Source organism: Pan troglodytes, chromosome 19, assembly GCF_028858775.2.
Source record: "Pan troglodytes isolate AG18354 chromosome 19, NHGRI_mPanTro3-v2.0_pri, whole genome shotgun sequence".
Lineage (NCBI taxonomy): Eukaryota > Metazoa > Chordata > Mammalia > Primates > Hominidae > Pan > Pan troglodytes.
The window spans coordinates 83,974,508-83,993,069 of NC_072417.2; the positions used below are offsets into that span (position 1 = coordinate 83,974,508).

The 18,562-nt window shown below is 38.0% G+C and overlaps 1 long non-coding RNA gene across 1 annotated transcript in view; it reads right to left on the reverse strand.

The window, feature by feature from the left end:
- Positions 1 to 10,225: 10,225 nt before the first annotated feature.
- Positions 10,226 to 18,562, reverse strand: part of LOC107969313 (uncharacterized) — a 178,356-nt gene continuing 170,019 nt past the window's right edge. Inside the window, exon 3 of the long non-coding RNA XR_008540116.2 lies at positions 10,226 to 10,307. This is a non-coding gene — a long non-coding RNA (uncharacterized LOC107969313). The remainder of the gene's footprint in view (positions 10,308 to 18,562) is intronic.

The following is an 18,562-nucleotide window of genomic DNA, read 5'->3' on the forward strand; positions in this document are numbered from 1 at the left end:
TGCTTACAAATGACTAAGAAATGTTTTAAAAAGAAGATTGCTATTCATTCCATTCACACCTAAAGACTCAATTTTATCTGTTTTAGAAATGAACTTCTCTCGGTACACAGAAGTAACAAATATGGTAGTCAGTTTTGTATTTAGAAATGTGTTGGTAGCAGAAATGTTTTCATAATTTTCAGAGATTATGCATTTTTCATGAATGCTTCTGCATTGCTGCTTTAAAATATGCATTTCCAAATTTAAAATATGCATTTCCAAATTTAAAATATTGCTGTGAATGGTTGAAAAAAATAACGGGGCTGGATGCTGTGGCTCATGGTTGTAATCCCAGCACTCTGGGAGACCAAGGTGGGCAGATCACCTGAGGTCGGGAGTTCGAGACCAGCAGAGCCAACATGGCGAAACCCCTTCTCTACCAAAAAATACAAAAATAAGCTGGGTGTGGTGGTGCATGCCTGTAATCCCAACTACTTGGAGGCTGAGGCATGAGAATTGCTTGAACCCGGGAGGTTGCAGTCAGCCGAGACTGCGCCACTGCACTCCAGCCTGGGTGACAGAGCGAGACTCTGTCTCAAAAAATAAAATAAAAAATAAAAATAATAAAAAAGCCTTTCAAGTTAATTCTATATTCTGAGCATTTTGTCATACATAAAAATATTTTTCTCTATAACATGGATTTTAGTATGAGTGTTATGTAGTTAACTAGCTATACTTCTGATATTTCAAATTTTGTTTAGCATGATTTGTAGCTTTTCTGCACAGGCCTGTATATATTATTCCTGTTCTTTCTTTCTTTCTTCTTTCTTTTGCTGTTTGAGATGGAGTCTTAACCCTTTCTCCAGGCTGGAGTGCGGTGGTGCGATCTCGGCTCACTGCAACCTCCAACTCCGTTGTTCAAACGATTCTCCTGCCTCAGCCTCTCAAGTAGCTGGGATTACAGACACGCGCCACCAGGTCCAGCTAATTTTTGTATTTTTAGTATAGACAGGGTTTCAACATGTTGGCCAGGATGGCCTCGAGCTCCTGACCTTGTGATCTGCCTGCCTCGGCCTCCCAAAGTGCTGGGATTACAGGTGTGAGCCACTGCGCCCAGCCTGTTGCTGTTATTTCTAAATATATATAACCTAGATTGTGAATTGCAGGACCAAGTGACTATTTGTAAGACTTCTGATGAATACTACACAATTGTCCTCTAGAAAGAGTCTGTCCATTTTATCCCCACAAGCAGCTCCTCTTGTTTTTAATATGCTGGCGTTGATTTATTTTTAAGCAACATGGATAATTTAGGCTATAAAACCCCATAAAGCATCAAAACGTGGAAAGAAATATCTGTCCTCCTCCAATTTTAGTGACGAGGGCTTAGAAGATCTCTAGGAATAGCATTCTTATATACAGTTACTTGAGGAATGGAGAGGGCACTCACACTCACTGGGTCTACATTTTTCAATTTTGAAAGTGGGGAAATAATCTTAACTGTATTTGTTCTCTTTACAGCAGGATGCTCATGGGCTCCCAGGCGACAGCGTGAAGAGACACAACAAGCGAAATCTCATTGTAGGAGAAACATTAACAAAGGTGAGGAATGTCCTTTGGAAAATAAAATTTTTGAAGGATCCTAGACACAACACAGGGTACAACCAGTGAGTATCTCCATGTCCTACAGTGGGATTAACATTTGAAATTCTTGGACTGGAGGAGAACTTGCTTTCTGCTATGGGAAATAAAGAACCCTCCTCTGTTGATAAACTGCCATTTACTTAATATACATTGTGACCTGCCAGTTTACCGCATTTAAATTAAATTGCAAGATTTATGAGATAGAACATTAAAATTATAAAAATAGTGATGAAAAGGATGGCAAAACTGCACTTATGTATGCACCAACCTAATGAAACTATCAAAATTGTAATTCTGTTTACCAAAGATAACCAGAACTAAAGCTTCATACCCAAAACAATTTCAAACTAATATAGTGGGATGAAGAAGACTTCTAAGCATCCTTAGCCAAGTAATGAAGAGAATCGATGTAATCATGATACAATATGAAGGAAAGTGTCTAGCCTTTGGAAGATGACGGACCTGGATTTAAATCTCAGCTATGTGAAACTGCATGCATTCCATAACTTCTCGGAGCTTCAGTTTCCTAACATATTAAATGTGTATAAATGTTCTCTTGTCTTTTTTCCTTTAATTTATAAGGATTTGGGGGATGAAGTATGCAATGGGCTGAATGTAGGATAAAATATTCAATAAATCATAATTACTGTCATTAGAATTAAGTGTAAAATTGTAGAGAAATATAAATATATTTCCTGAGTTTTTTCACCGCTCTCCTGTCCGTTGGCAAATCTCAAGTTTTAAGAGTATGCCAGGAGTCATCATATAGCCCAATAAATATTTAATTCATTTAGTTTTATTCAAATCCCCAATAATTATGAGAGGTGTATTGCATTGGGCTAGGTCCTAGGGTTACAGAGATAAACAATTCACAATTTTACTCTATGGGGCAGTCTTTTCTAGGAGAACCAAAAATTAGAGTATATATAATAACTGTCCAAAGACTGAGAAAAGTCTCCACTTATTCATACAACTCTCAAGTTAATAATCAATTACTTCTCCATAGTCTCCCTGCTTTCTAGACGAAATATAACTAATCATTTATCTCTCCTCACATGGAAACTCCGAGATCTGTTTCCTTATTTTTCTAGACATTCTCTAGCCTTTGCCAACAGTGCTATGACTTTCGTTTTGAAGACTGGTATGTACAAAGTGTATGACCCACTTTTGAATTAGGAATTATAAAGGAATTCTTAATGACCTGGGAGCAGATTATTGGAATTAAAGATTATCCATGGACATTTTGCTTTTAAATTCATAGTAATATTTTCATTGGTTCTGCTAATTACGTAGTTTGTGGAAACAAACGGGATATTTACTTAAGGTTAGACTAGCGAGTAGAAAAATTTTCAAAGGCCAAAATAAGTATCTCTGGCCCTAGGGAAAGTGTAAAACAGCAACATTTGCAAAAGACTGCTTTTCTCTTCAGGTTGGTGGTTTGGAATAATCAATCTCAGAAGTGATATATAAATAATTTCTTTTACAGAAATAAGAGAAGAGCTAAGCATAAAGGCAAAATGAGAAAGGTGACTTTTCCTCATTAAACTTCATTACATGGCTGGGCGCGATGGCTCACGCCTGTAATCCCAGCACTTTGGGAGGTTGAGGTGGGCGGATCATGAGGTCAGGAGATCGAGACCATCCTGGCTAACGTGGCGAAACCCTGTCTTTACTAAAAATACAAAAAAATTGGCCGGGCGTGGTGGCACGCGCCTGTAGTCCCAGCTACTCAGGAGGCTGAGGCAGGCGAATTGCTTCAACCTAGGAGGTGGAGGTTGCAGTGAGCCGAGATAGTGCCACTGCCCTCCAGCCTGGGCGACAGAGACTCTGTCTCAAAAAAAAAAAGAAGAAGAAATAATAAATAAATAAACAAACTTCATTACATGAATCATTAGATTATTTTAAGAACTGAAAAAAAAATCCACATATCACATCACTACCATCATATTCAAATAAAAACTCCAAAAATCAAATGGAACCATTTGAAAAGTGTTCTCTCTTTAGAGTTAACTGTGGTGTCCCTCCCCTGTACCTCTACCCCTTTTTTTCCCCTACCCATTAGTGTGAATAACTGATAGTTGACTGTGTAAAATATCAGGTGAGGTTTGGTGTCCTTAGGACATAGAGTATACAAAGTGCCATGGTTAGTCATAAAGAAGACAAGACACTCCTTCCTTCCCTTCTATGAGTGAAAACACTTTGCATAATAGAGACAACTTTGACATTTTAATTTTCTTTTCTTTTTTTCTTTTTTTTTTTGAGATGGAACCTCCCTCTATCATCCAGGCTGGAGTGCAGTGGCGCAATCGTGGCTTCCAAATCCTGCCTTCTTGGGCCTTTTATGGAGACTTTATTGGATAGACATGATTGACCACTGTGTGGAAATGTGATTGGACAGAAAGAGCATGATCTTACACTAACGGACTGAGTGGGGAAACCCAGCAAGTCCTGTCTGTTCTGATTCTTCTTGGTCTCTGTGCATTGTTCCTTCCTCTAGGGTATGGGGCAGGACCCCTTCTGAAATGGGGGTCTTATGACCCACAATCAGACAACGGGGGTCAGATAATTTCTTTATGGCCAGCTCCAAGATGGAAAGGTAAGGGAAGATTCCTGCCATGGGGAGAAAAAGAAACAGGTGAAAAGAGAGTGGGAGATGGTCAGGGAGAGAGATTCTGTTTTCTAAGGCTTAAAATTCCCCAACATTATAGAAAGTGCTGTAAGAGCTATGAGGCATGAATCATTAACAAATATCCAGATTCTCTATGTCTATGTCTATATTATAATATCAAAACATCTGTACATTTTCCTTTAAAAAAAGGAACATATCTATATGCTTAATATATGCTTTTTACCATTTATCTGCATAATTCCTTCTACCATAAATAATGTTTTCCTAATTCGTATCTCTGCCGAAAATTAAAAGAAAAACAATGGAGTCAGTGTTGTTAAATAATTTATTTAAATGACATCATAATCCAGAGCTAAGATAAATGCTCTAAAATCCTGAAATGTGGGTGAATCTGTTGCTTGGTTTGCAGAAATATCTTGTTTCCAAATTCTGTAGACACTGGCTGAACAGGAGGAGAGACAGACAGAGAGGGAAATAGAGAGCAAGACGGAGAAACCTAAGGAGAGACACACAAAGACAGACAGAATAGAGATCAGGATGCAGTATCATTAGAAAAATACTTCTAAAATACTGGGAGAAATCCCTTTGCTACGGATGCTATCGCAAACATCTTTTGGGTAATATAAAAAACATTAATCCATTGGCCGGGCGCAGTGGCTCACGCCTGTAATCCCAGCACTTTGGGAGGCCAAGATGGGTGGATCACGAGGTCAGGAGGTCGAGACCATCCTGGCTAACATGGTGAAACCCCGTCTCCACTAAAAATACAAAAAAAAAATTAGCCGGGCGTGGTGGCGGGCGCCTGTAGTCCCAGCTACTTGGGAGGCTGAGGCAGGAGAATGGCATGAACCTGGGAGGCGGAGCTTGCAATGAGCCGAGATCATGCCAGTGCACTCCAGCCTGGGCGACAGAGCAAGACTCCATCTCAAAAACAAAAACAAAAACAAAAACAAAGCACATTAATACATCCTCATAATTGACTGGAAAACGCACTCTGGGGCTGCAGTTTCAGGGTTTTTTTTTTTTTTTTTTCGTTGTTTTTCCTGAAGCAGTACCTATGTGGTTTCACTGAAGAGAAGCATGACCTTGTTCTTTAGCAGACCATGTTGGAAATTCAGGGAAAAGGTGCCAAGGATTTCTTAGAAATGTATTTCATGGTACAGTATCAAGGGGCAGTATTTATTTTGGATAGGCTTCCACTGAAGAATTGAGATGCTGTGGGGGAATTTTGTTGTTTCCGCATATAATGTTAATGGTCCTAAATTAATTACAACTCTAAAGTTAAAAGGTTCGAATGCCTTAATGTTTCTTTTCTTGTTTTCAAAATTCTAGAGGGATTTGGCTCTGAACAAATCCTGCTCCCCACCTATCAAAGGATCCAGTGTGTTTCAATTCTGTTACTCACCCAAACGTGTATTTCTTTTTCTTTCTCTGCTCGATCTCTCCTAAAGAAATACTGCCAATCGAAAACAAATTGGGTTCAAAAATCTATGAAATAAATGAGTCTGCAAATGTTGCTTTAGGAATTAAGCCAGTGTTTTACGGGAAAGGAAAGATGTTTACCTACTGTGATCCCTCTCATAAAAAAAAAAAAATTAAAATGTTGGCCACGTGCGGTGGCTCACGCCTGTAATCCCAGTACTTTGGGAGGCTGAGGCGAGCAGATCACCCAAGGTCAGGAGTTCAAGACCAGCCTGGCCAACATGGTAAAACCCCCATCTCTACTAAAAATACAAAAAAAAATTAGCCAAGCATAGTGGCACGTACCTGCAATCCCAGCCCTGACCTCAGGCCCTCCACACTTTGGAATGATTTAGAAGTGTCATCTATGACACCCCAGATAGGGAACTGCTTGAGCCCCAGCTCTTAATTTCCCTTCTTTGAAGCACTTTTTGGTCCTTTCTCCAAGTGTGGGGTGGAACAGATAGCCCTGTGGAATAATCTGGGCCCTAGGTGTAGGGAGCGCTGAATTCAGGAGGACCTAGCAGGTGGATATTTTGCATCTCAATTACTGTCTTCCTTTCACCTCTTTGTTTACTATCATTCTTGACAATTCTGATATCCATCTAAATGAATCACCAACAGCCCACCAATTCCTTCGCTTCTTTAGACTCTACAATGTTTCTTCTCTCATTTCACTAAAAAAGCCATTGACTCACATGGTCACACTCAAGACTTTTAATCACCAGTAACTACACCAATTCTAAAATCTTAATTTCAAACCCTGCTGCTTTGACCATTCATCTACTACTAGTCAGTTCACTTACTCTGCTTCTCTCACTCCAGAAATTGACTGATTCACCCATATCTCCAAGCCATCAAAAGCATTATGTTTTCTGTATGCATCAAATCCCTTTGCATCTGAGTCTTCATTTCCCTTTTTAAGCAACCATCCTCCATGGTCTAGTACTATAACCAGTCCCTTGCATATACTCTGAATTCCTATGCTCCTCTGTGCTTCAGTGAAATGTTGGCAATATCTACCCCTAATTAACCCAATCAATTACTTACTCAATGCCTAGGTCTGAAAATCTGAATACTCTTTGAAGTAACACACATAACAAATTCATGACCACAAATCCCAGAGAAGCCTCTCACGTTTCCAGACAATTTTAGCATTTTAATCTAATTATTTTCCCTTCTCAAAGGTGACATTTCTCCACTGTCTCTTTCCTGAAATTTTTCTCATTCTCAGCTGAAAATTTGATTCATATTTAATAAAATATATCCAATCCAGTGCCTTATCTGATTACAGCCTCATCCACCAAACTACCTGCAACTGTATCACATGTTGTGTCATCTCTCTCTTTAAAATCTATGAACTTTCTCTGCTCTTATCTAAGAGCATGGATACTCTGGATCCATACTTTCATACCTTGTTAGGACCTCACTCCTAGAACTCCCTCCTTTTACTTCTGTCTCACCTTCTAATGGTTCATTTACATTAGTACTCATGTAGCAGGACAAGTTGTAGACAAAACCCCTCAGACACCGAGTTAAGGAAGGAAGGGCTTCATTTAGCCGGGAGCTTCGGCAAGACTCACATCTCCAACAACCAAGCTCCCCAAGTAAGCAATTCCTGTCCCTTTTAAGGGCTCACAACTCTAAGTGGGTCCGTGTGAGAGGGTCGTGATCGATTGAGCAAGCAGGGGGTACGTGACCGGGGGCTGCATGCACTGGCAATTAGAACAGAACAGGACAGGGATTTTCACAGTGCTTTTCTATACAATGTCTGTAATCTATAGATAACATAACCGATTAGGTAAGGGGTCGATCTTTAACTACCAGGCCCAGGGTGTGGCACTGGGCTATCTGCTTGTGGATTTCATTTCTGCCTTTTCGTTTTTACTTCTTCTTTCTTTGGAGGCAGAAATTGGGCATAAGACAATATGAGGGGTGGTCTCCTCCCTTACTCAAATATGCCTTAATATCACCCACCTTTAAAAGAAATTTCATAAACTCCAACATCTACCTTCAGTTACTATTTCATTTCTCCATTTCATTTGCTAGAAACGGCCATCCAAAGAGTTGTCTATAGTCTGATTCCTACTTCCTCAGCTTCTCTCCTGTGCTCAGATTTGCCACTTTGGACTTTCATTACCATCACACTATAAACATTTCTCATAATAATGTTACTGACAAAATTCATCCTTTGGAAGATGATGTTCATTCTCCATGTTCATTCTAAATTACCTTTTAACGTCAGTGGCCCAGCAGCAGATGACCAGTCCCTCCTTCCTGAAACTCTTTGTTCTCTAGGTTTTTTTCAACCCCAACACTCACCTTGCTTGATTTTCTACCTCTTCTTGTCACCCTTTCTTCCTCTCTTTTATTTGCCCCTTCTCCCTTACCAAATCTCAACATATCAGAATGTCCCAGAGCTCCCTCCTCATGCCTTCCTCTCTTTTACAGCTTTACCTAAATCTCAGGATAAAGAATCTCAAATTTTGATCTCCAGACCTGTCCCCTGAGCTCCAAAGTCCTCTATCCGACTACGTACTTGAGAATTCTGCTAGGATACTGAATTTCCATCTCAACAGAATGCCATCAAAAAGCAACATATTCATTTTCACTCAGAAGGTTCTTCCAAAGTTTTTTAGACATTTTAGTAAACAACATTACCACCACTTTGTCATGTAGAAGTAGAATCTAAAGACATTTCCCTGGTTCTGTTCCCTTCGTCATGCAAAACATCTACTCCATGAATGAGTCACATCGCCTCTGCCTCCAAAATATTTTGTAAATCCAAACACTTTCTATCATCATACTGCTAAAATTGCTGCACAAGGTCAGTCATCTGTTACCTGGATTATTGTGACTTATCCAGTTATGCTAGTTAAGCTTTCTAACTAGTCTGTCCACCTTTGGTCTTGCTACCGCTGCCTTCAATGCTACCCATCTCAACATTCTCTTCACATAGCAACAAGAATATTTTTTTTCTTTCCAAATTGGGAGTGTTCTCACATCCTTACCCTGCTTAAAATCTTCTAATTGGCTGGGCATAGTGGCTTACGCCTGTAATCCCAGCACTTTGTGAGGCCGAGGCGGGTGGATCAGGAGGTCAAGGGATCAAGATCATCCTGACCAACATGGTGAAAACCCGTCTCTACTAAAAATACAAAAATTAGCTGGACGTGGTGGCACATGCCTGTAGTCTCAGCTACTGAGGAGGCTGAGGCAGGAGAATCGCTTGAACCTGGGAGGTGGAGGTTGCAGTGAGCCTAGATAGTGCCATTGCACTCCAGCCTGGGTGACAGAGTGAGACTCCATCTCAAAAAAAAAAAACAAAAAAACAAACAAACAAAAAAACACACAAAAAAAATCCTTCTAATTGTTTACAATCAGATTATCCAGACTCCTCAGTATGGCTTACAAGACACTGGATGAACTGAAACTTGTCTACCCATCTGTCCTCTACTATCTCAATTCTTCCCACGTTTGTTATGCATATGCTACAGTGTCTCCCTTCTGATTTAAATTTGGCATATCCATTATTGTCTCTGGACTTTGCATTTGCCATTTCTCTGCCTGGGGCACTTCATTATCTGAAATTTCCTTGGCTGCCTGCTTCTTCTCATTGAGGTCTCAAATCATAGCTAACCTTTTTAGGGATACCTTTCCTGACCACTTTAGTTAAAGCGGACACCTGATCTCTATCTCATCACCCTATTTTTATTTCTTTATCACCCTATTTTTGTTTCTTATCAATAGTTGGAATTCATATCTTACTCATTTTTTGTTCATTTTTAGTATCTCCTCTTAAACCCAACTGAAAAGCAAGCTACTGGAATGCTTCATTCACGGTTGTATCCTAAAACCTAGTAAGGAAATTGCTATTTTGGTAAAAACTTATCAAAGCTGTTTAGTGGACTAGCTATATCCACCTCCGCTGAGATCTAAACTGCTCAGCATGCCTCACAGATTATAGCAAACTTTAATGCACTCTCATCGGCTGACTACAGGCAAGTAATCAGTAACAACGCAACTCACTGCTTCTAACAGTTTTCCATAGAGTAATATAGGATGTCTCTACCTCACAGGGCAGACTGTGCCAGGAAGTCATACATTGGGTCCAGTCTGGTTGAGTCAAACTAAGGTACCTGGGGTTTTGGTTTTGTTTTGTTTTGTTTTTCATTTATTGTGGAGCATTGATGACAGTGCATATTAATAGAGGACCTCAGTGCCTCTGGGGTCTTGGAAAGCAACCTGGTCATATGAAAGAGTCCTCTGTCCCTCCTTTCCTGAGTGTCAATCTTTAATTTAGAAGAAAAGAAAAGTACAGCTTTTTTATTTGGCTGTATTAAAATTTATGGGGCAGGGTGGTTTTCAGGCTGCTGCTCCTGCCAGGCACTGCTCTGATGATGTATGACTGTGACATGTCACCAGTGTAGCCAGCCTCTGATGATCCATTGCAGCAGCAAGTCATTTGTCATACATCACTGCCTCGACAGCTGCCCCCGTCTGGGCCTCTCCTATGTACTCCAGCAGGGAGTCCTGGCTTAAAACAAGCTCCGTGCTCCTTCTGCACTCCCATGGCCACTGCGTTTAGCATGTATTTCTTACCATTAGTGAGAGAAAAGAAAAATAATGGTTAGTGGCAAACTCTGCTGGAGTTTTAAAGGTAAAAGGTTTACATATTCTGCTGTCATAAGCCAAGAGCAAATAATGACGATTAGGAAGATGACTTGATACTTTCAGAATGCCACATTAATATAAAAGCACTCAAAAATAGCGATGTAGCATTCATTCTCTGCCAGCTATTCTTCTAAGGATTTTACATATATTAAGTAATTTAATCCTCTAAGAGTCCTTAAGAGATGGTATTATTATTGGCCATTTTACAGTTGAAGAAAATGGGGTACAGGAAGATCAACCTGCCCACTGTCATCCAGCTCAGTAAACAGAAGAAACAGCATTTAGACCAAGTCAGCTGAAATCTGAAACCTTTGCTCTCAACCACTATGCCTTGCCGTATATACTTTCAGACACGGTTCTAGTGGTTCTTCCCAGATACTTATGTTGATCCCTGCATTCCAGGACCAAATAAACACACAGACACTGTGCAGGCATTTTATTCAATTTGTATAATGTACTTGTTATTAATAATAATTATTATTAAAGATAATATCATTTAACAATTGCATGATAGATTCTAGAGCATATGATAGGTAGTTTGCTAATGTTATTAAGTTTCCCAACTTTGCAAGGTATTGTTCTATTTTCTTTTGTTTTGAATAGATGGATAGAGGAGTACATTAAAAAGTTACTGAAGATGTTTTCAAAACAAGCCATTTGCAAAAGGACTAAAGAGAGAAGACCAAACAATCAGGGGCAGCTATAAATGGAAAAAGTGAATGAGTGACTGAAATTGATTTCTGTAGAATAGTTGAAATGCCATTTGTATATATTTTAAATAAATAACTCAGTTAAAATTGATTTAAATGTCATTAAAACAGAGTTTATAGTATTTACTTTTCTATTCCAACTGAAAATTAGTATTTAATGGCTCGGTTGGGAAGGACTCTTCACAGATTCATATCCTTTACAGTTCCTCGCATTCAATTACAACAGGTACATCTTTCTGTACCAAAAAGAAAAAAAAAGGAAGCAAAGAATTATTATTATTAGGGGTTTTAATGCATGAAGCATAAATAAATGGATTCAAATACTGTAAAGGAGATAACCTTGGATTTTGAGTGTCTGTTATCAATGTCCTTTATTTTAATTGTAATGAATTGGGGCTATGGGAGTAAAGACATTTTTCCTACATGTTGATAATTTCATTACTTTCAACAATTGTAGTAGATTCAATTTCAACTGAGGTAAGAATGTGCTATGAGCAAATACTTGTTTGTTTCACTTATTGGAAAACAAAATTTGTTAATTATATTTTCTTTATATATTAACATGTATCATATATTAACATTTTCATAAATTATTACACATTTTTAATCAAATCTTTACATAAAGCACACAAATATGCAAGCTTAGGAAAAGAATGAATGAATAAATGAACCACTGAATGGATTCATTTGAGGAATATTAGCATTTATTAATTTCCGTTCTAAGCTCTTAAATTAGAAAACCTTGACAAGAAATATTTAAATATCAAAATAAGAGTTTTAAGAGTTTAAAAAAACTCTTAATTTCCAGTTACTAAATATTTCTCTTAAAATTATTGTGCTAAGAAACCTTGCTCATTATGGAAAACAATACCCGTAGAATAAGGTGGCCCTGGAGCACTTTGCGGCATGGAAAAAGGAAGGGAAGAAAGGCCTAAGACTCTTATAATTATTCAGTGAGTTCAACTACTTAAAATTTGCCTGGACTTCTCAGCTGTGGTTTCCACAGCATTTTAATAAACATTGCAACACAGGACTGGATTTCTTTTTAATTGAGCATTTCTGAACAGTCATCTTCCTCTTCCATCCATCAGCTCTGTTTATGTGTTGCCTCATTATCTTCAATTGTAGAGTGGTGGTCTGAATTCAGCTGGAGAAATAGCTACCGGCTGCCCCAGGTTCTCATAGAAGGCAAGAGACAGCCTTCTCACCAGCTCTAGCAATAAGAAGGGATCAGTGAATTACAAGTTTGCTTTCCCCACACCAAGGTTATTAGTCTGCTCTTCTTTAATTCTCACGTTCATTTGAACTTCACTCTTGTGTCTCTACTTTCTCATGGCCACTTCCGCTTAAATGTTCTACCATTGCTTGAAACTCCACATACTTCAAATTGAATTGATCCTATCCTATTCTCCAAAAAGCCTACTTGATTTTCAGTTTTCTAAATATCTTCGATTTAAATGTCATTTTCTTTGATTCCTAAACCTTCTTTTTTTTTTTTTTTTTTTTTTTTTTACTCTTCATGTTCAGCAGTCACTGGATCCCATCATTTATTTACTGTTCTTGACAAAGTCTCTTAGATCAACTTTCCTTTCTGCTTCCCAGAGGCAAAACCGTGTACTCTAAAAAAACTCATAGAATTTGGTTACACTCAGATACGGGTTCATGTCCCTGAATTTCCAGGTACTAGTTTTGCAAATTTGGAGGAGTTGTTCAAACTCTCTTGATTTTATTGTCCTTTTTTATAAATGAAGAAAAACACATGACATCTTATTTAGTTTTTATGATGGGTGTTATAAAGTTTAAATAAAATTATAAGTTTAGAATAAATTATTTGACAGTTTCTACTACAGTAGCTGTCAGAGTTGGTGCTGAGTAAATAACTATTAGGTTGTTATTGCAGTTACCAGCCTAAACCCAGCAAACCAATTTAAAGTGGCATAACCCAATTTAGACTAGTTAAAAAATAAAAATTAAAAACGGCTTTTAAAAAAAGTATTGATATGGAATGACTTCAGGCTCAGCTGGGTCTCAACACCCAAACTATTTCATCAAGGTTTTTTTTCTCTCTTTATTCTTTTCACCTGTGGGATAATCTCAGTTATTAACCTCATTCCCTCCCACTACAGTTAAGTTTCTTTTTTCGTTTTTTGAGACGGGGTTCCACTCTTGTTGCCAAGGCTAGGGTGCAATGGTGCAATCTCAGCTCACTGCAACCTCCACCTCCCGAGTTCAAGCGATTTTCCTGCCGCAGCCTCCTGAGTAGCTAGGATTACAGGCACCTGCCACCATGCCCCTAATTTTTTTTATTTTTTATGTTTTTATTTTTAGTAGAGATGGGGTTTTACCATGTTGGCCAGGCTGCTCTCGAACTCCTGACCTCGGGTGATTTACCCACCTCGGCCTCCCACAGTGTTGCGATTACAGGCGTGAGCCACCAGGCCCGGCCAACTTTCTTCATCATGGCTGGCCAACAGCTTGTCTTCCCATTCTTTCAGCACTGTTACAAGTAAGAGATTGTTGTCTCCAATGTCAGAATATTGCCAGGGGAGAATAGCATGGGGCATGTGTCCATAATTAAATAAAATTATTCTGACTAGAGGAATAGGGCTTCTTAATAGATCGGTTTTGGGTCTCATTCGGGCCTTAGGAAAAGGTCACAAAATTGAAGTGACCCCAGGACTAAATGGCATAGTGGACAGTTAAAACCCTAAGAAAGAAATGCTCGCCAGGAACTCAACAGAAATCCACAATTCATTCTTCTCAGAGGATTTGGGGATCTAGTCTTTTATATTTCTTTTCCCTTTTTTCTTTTTTTGAGACAGAGTCTTGCTCTGTTTCCCCAGCCGGGGTGCAGTGGCGTGATCACAGCTTACTGCAGCCTTGATCTCCCCAGGCTGAAGGAGTCCTCCTACCTCAGCCTCCCACGTAGCTGGAACTGTAGGTGTGTGCCACCATGCCCAGCTAATTTTTTTTTTTTTTTTTAGTATTTTGTAGAGATTGGGTCTCACTCTATTCCCCAGGTGGGTGTCTAACTTCTGGGCTCAAGCAATCCTCCTGTCTTGGCCTCCCAAAGTGCTGGGATTACAGGCATGAGCCACCATGTCCAGTCTCTCATATTTTTAATGACTACTACAAATCACTACTAGATTAACCAATTTAAAATATATTGTATTTGATAATTTAAGAATTTCTTCCATTTTAAACTGACTACATTTGAATTCTCCAGAATTTAATTCCAGTTCAGCATTCCCAGTAATGAAACTTCCTAAACCAGGCATCTTGCATTGTCTTCTGTTTGTATTACATTTTGCCAAACTCATGTTTCCTGCTTTTGCTAATACTGTCAGTTTCACTTCTAAGCATTTCTGGATTCATCTGCTCATCTACCCAAATACTACTCAAACCTTAAGGTAAAAACACAAATTTCAACTGCTCTGATAGAACCTTTCCAACACATTTTAGTCTGCATTTTGCAATACCTTCCCCAAATACCTATAGATGACAGAGATTTGGGAATTAGTTCCTCAAAGACTTATATATACCTTAGAATCACATTTTGAGCTATAATTGGTGGAAGAGAAGTGAGGTAAAAAGGAGGGTAAAGGCAAATTTGCATGTCCCCAATTTTCTACCCTTTATAGCCAATGCGGTTCTGCCTTGCTTTTTTGTCTGAATGTTTCAAAGAGAGAATTCTTTGGTTAAGTAATATTTCAAAATTCCTGAAGCATTTTCCAGTCTTTATCAATTATTTAATGCATTATTATAAACTATTATTTGATCAATACCTGAAAATATTTTTTCTCTGCAATAACAATATAAGTTCCTCAATTACAGGACTTGTGTGTTTTGTTTTTTATTTTTATCTTTGTATTTTAAATGCAAATCCTATGTTATGCAAAAACACTAAATCAATTAAAAATTCATTTTACCACATAAAAAGAAGCTATGGGATACTGGATATATAAAAGTAATTTTAAAGTACTTATGCATATACTTCAGAACAAGGTTATACATGATAAATGCAAACAATTTTATCTGTCATTTAAAAATAAACAAATAGAAAGCTAACTGACTAGCTGTTAGAGAAAAGTAATAAAATTGCCACCCTCAAAGAGAAAAAAAGTAATTTCAGTAACTCTCACAATTAAATATTTATCAGAAATAAAGATAACATGTTTCTGAGATTATAAGAAAACCTAAAAGTACATAATTTATTTGTGTATTAGGGTTCTCTAGAGGGACAGAATAGGACAGATCTCTCTCTCTCTCTCTCTACACACACGCACACACACACACACACACACATATATATATATCTCTATCTATCTATCTATCTATCTATCTATCTATCTATCTATCTATAGATATATATCTTTGTCCTGTGCTGGATGTTTTCTGCCTTCAAATATTGGACTCCAAGTTCTTCAGTTTTGAGACTTGAACTTTTAAGGTCGTGAAACAATTCTATATAATATTGTGATTGTGGACATAGCACACTAAACACTTGTGAAAATCCACAGACCTTTTCAGCACAAATAATGATCCTTAAAGAAATTATTTTAGGGAGCTGGAGGATCCCAAAATGTAACCTTACTGTATTACAAAATAATGATCTTTAAAGAAATTATTTTAGGAAGCTGCAGGATCCCAGAATGTAACCTGACTAAATTACAAATGTATGAAACAACCTTACTCAAGAAGGTGGAGGATAAAAGTGCTGACTTCATTAATTAATTTTGGAAATGAGTTGAATCCATGAAACCAAAGGCAGAAGGAACTTTCTATAAATCCTACATAATAGTTGATAGTGTTGGATTGTATCACAAAGTATAAAAGAAAAATCCATGAGTGCATACTGGTATCAATTAATTATTTTATACATAAATAAATGCAGGAGAATAGAAAAATCTCCCACACAGAAGGATTTCAAATAATTTATGGAGATACGCTGCCCTCAGGGAAGTGGGGCCTAACTCCTCACTTCTTATGTTTAGGCTGCCTATGTTCACTTTGCTGTAAAGAGAACAGTACAGACAGGGAGTAAAAGAATAACTTTATGGCGGAGAAATCTGACAAACACTATCTCACCCAGGTAATCAAAGCTAACATCCACAGAGATAAGTTATGTTGATAAGATGCATCCTTGAGATGGTGTAATGTAAATGACACTTTACCTCTGTAGTCTTCCTCCTAAAAACTCATAACCCCAGTCTAATAATTTAAATAAACAAACAAAAATTTCCAACAAATACCAATAAAGCAGCATTCTACAAAATACCATCTGTAATACTCAAAACTATCAAGGTCATCAAAAACAAAAAAGATCCAAGAACCTGCCACAGACAAGATGTTCCTTAGGAGTCATAATAACTAAATGTGGTATGATGTATTGAACGGAATCCTAGTATCAAAAGAATAACTTTAGTAAGAAGTGAGAAAAACCTGAATAAATGATGTACTTTAGTTAATAGTAATCTATCAATGTCGGTTCATTAATGGTGACAAACTTACCATATTAATGTGAGATGTTAATAAGAGAGGAAACAGCATGTGAGGTATAAGGGCACTCTGTGCTATCTTTCCTTCCTTTTTTTTTTTTTTTTGCAACTCTAAAGATATTCTAAATTGAAAGTTTATTAAAAACAAATTAGCATTTTCCAAACTTATTGACAGTAGGCTTTATTTTGCAAAACACAACACATGTGCAAAAGAATCCCTTGAGTGCTTGGTTTGACAGATGTTCTTAAAAACATTTTTTAGCGTAAATAATTGAAAGTGTTAAAGGAATACTTGGAAAAAAACAGTATCTTAAAGACGGGCAGGGAAGGTAAAATTGCAACTAACTGAGCCTGTTTATCAGGATAGTCCATTAGGGAGTTAAATTCTATGGGAAAAAGACTCACATTAAGAAGTGGAGAAACTGTTTCCATAAGTGTATCTTTAAAAAGTTAAATTATAAACTTCATTAACAGTGAAATAATGTGATTTAATTACTACAGGGGTTTAGCACATGCAGAGAACTCATTTTTTGAATGGATAAATAAGTACGGTTAGGGATCAATAAATGATACCCCAAAGCATGGCGCTTTGGTATGATGAGAACTTTGAACTGAAGGACATTGGAAGGGCCTCAGAAGCAAAGTCTGGTTCTGATCTTCTCCTGCTCTTCTTTCTCCTGTTTCCCTTCCTTCCTCAAGCCAGCCCAAAAACCTAGAATTCCTGTTCCCTAAGGCAGGTCAGAGAAACCAGAACCCCTATCCCCCAGAGCCAGCCATAAAACCTAGAAATATTGCTCTAACCTTCTGTTGCCTTTCTCTGTAAGGGCTGTCCGTAAGAAATTCTCTCACCTATCTTGTCTGAAGGTACATCATGAGACCATCATTGAAGAAGGGGTTCTGCCCTATACCTGGGAGAAGGAAGGTCACACAGAAAGGCCATAAAGAATCTGAACAGACAGGGCTTGCTTGCTTTCCCCTCTCAGTCTATTCCTGTTAGATCATTCCATTTTTGTCCAATCACAATTTCACACGACTGTCCATTCTGCATCAAACCTAAACATAAAGATACCATTTGACCCAGCAATCCCATTACTGGGTATATACCCAAAGGATTATAAATCATTCTACTATAAAGACATATCTACATGTATATTTACTGCAGCACTATTTACAATAGCAAAGACTTGGAACCAACCCAAATGCCCATCAATGATAGACTGGATAAATAAAATATGGCACATATACACCATGGAATACTATGCAGCCATAAAAAAGAATGAGTTCATGTCCTTTGCAGGGACATGGATGAAGCTGGAAACCATCATCCTCAGCAAACTAACACAGGAACAGAAAACCAAACACCACATGTTCTCACTCATAAGTGGGAATTGAACAATGAGAACACACAGACACAGGGAGGGGAACATCACACACTGGGGCCTGTCAGGGGGTGGGGGGCAAGGGAGGGAGAGCATTAGGACAAATACCTAATATATGCGGGGCTTAAAACCTGAATGACGGGTTGATAGGTGCAGCAAACCACCATGGCACATGTATGCCTCAGTAATAAACCTGCACATTGAGCACATGTATCCCAGAACTTAAAGTATCATTTAAAAAAAGGAATTTAGGGAAAATAGCCATTCTAAACACTAAAGTATTATCAATACTTAAAAAATAAAAAATACATAGATTGTTTTCCCTTGGGTCTTTGAGTCTTCATGTCTAAAGATTCTCATGTCAGATAAAACCTTGATTAAAAAATTTGCTATGTTTTTCTCTTGTTAATCTGTCTTTTGTTACAAAAGTGTGGCCGTGACCCTTGTGATGGCAAAGAAAAGATCACACCTTTCTACTCTACTGTACTGTGAACCTTAAGATAATTTATCTTCAAGATAGTAGCAGTAGAAGATAGTTTTTACTTGACTTACTAAAATTAGTAGCAAGTAAAGACCAATTTGCCAAATTCT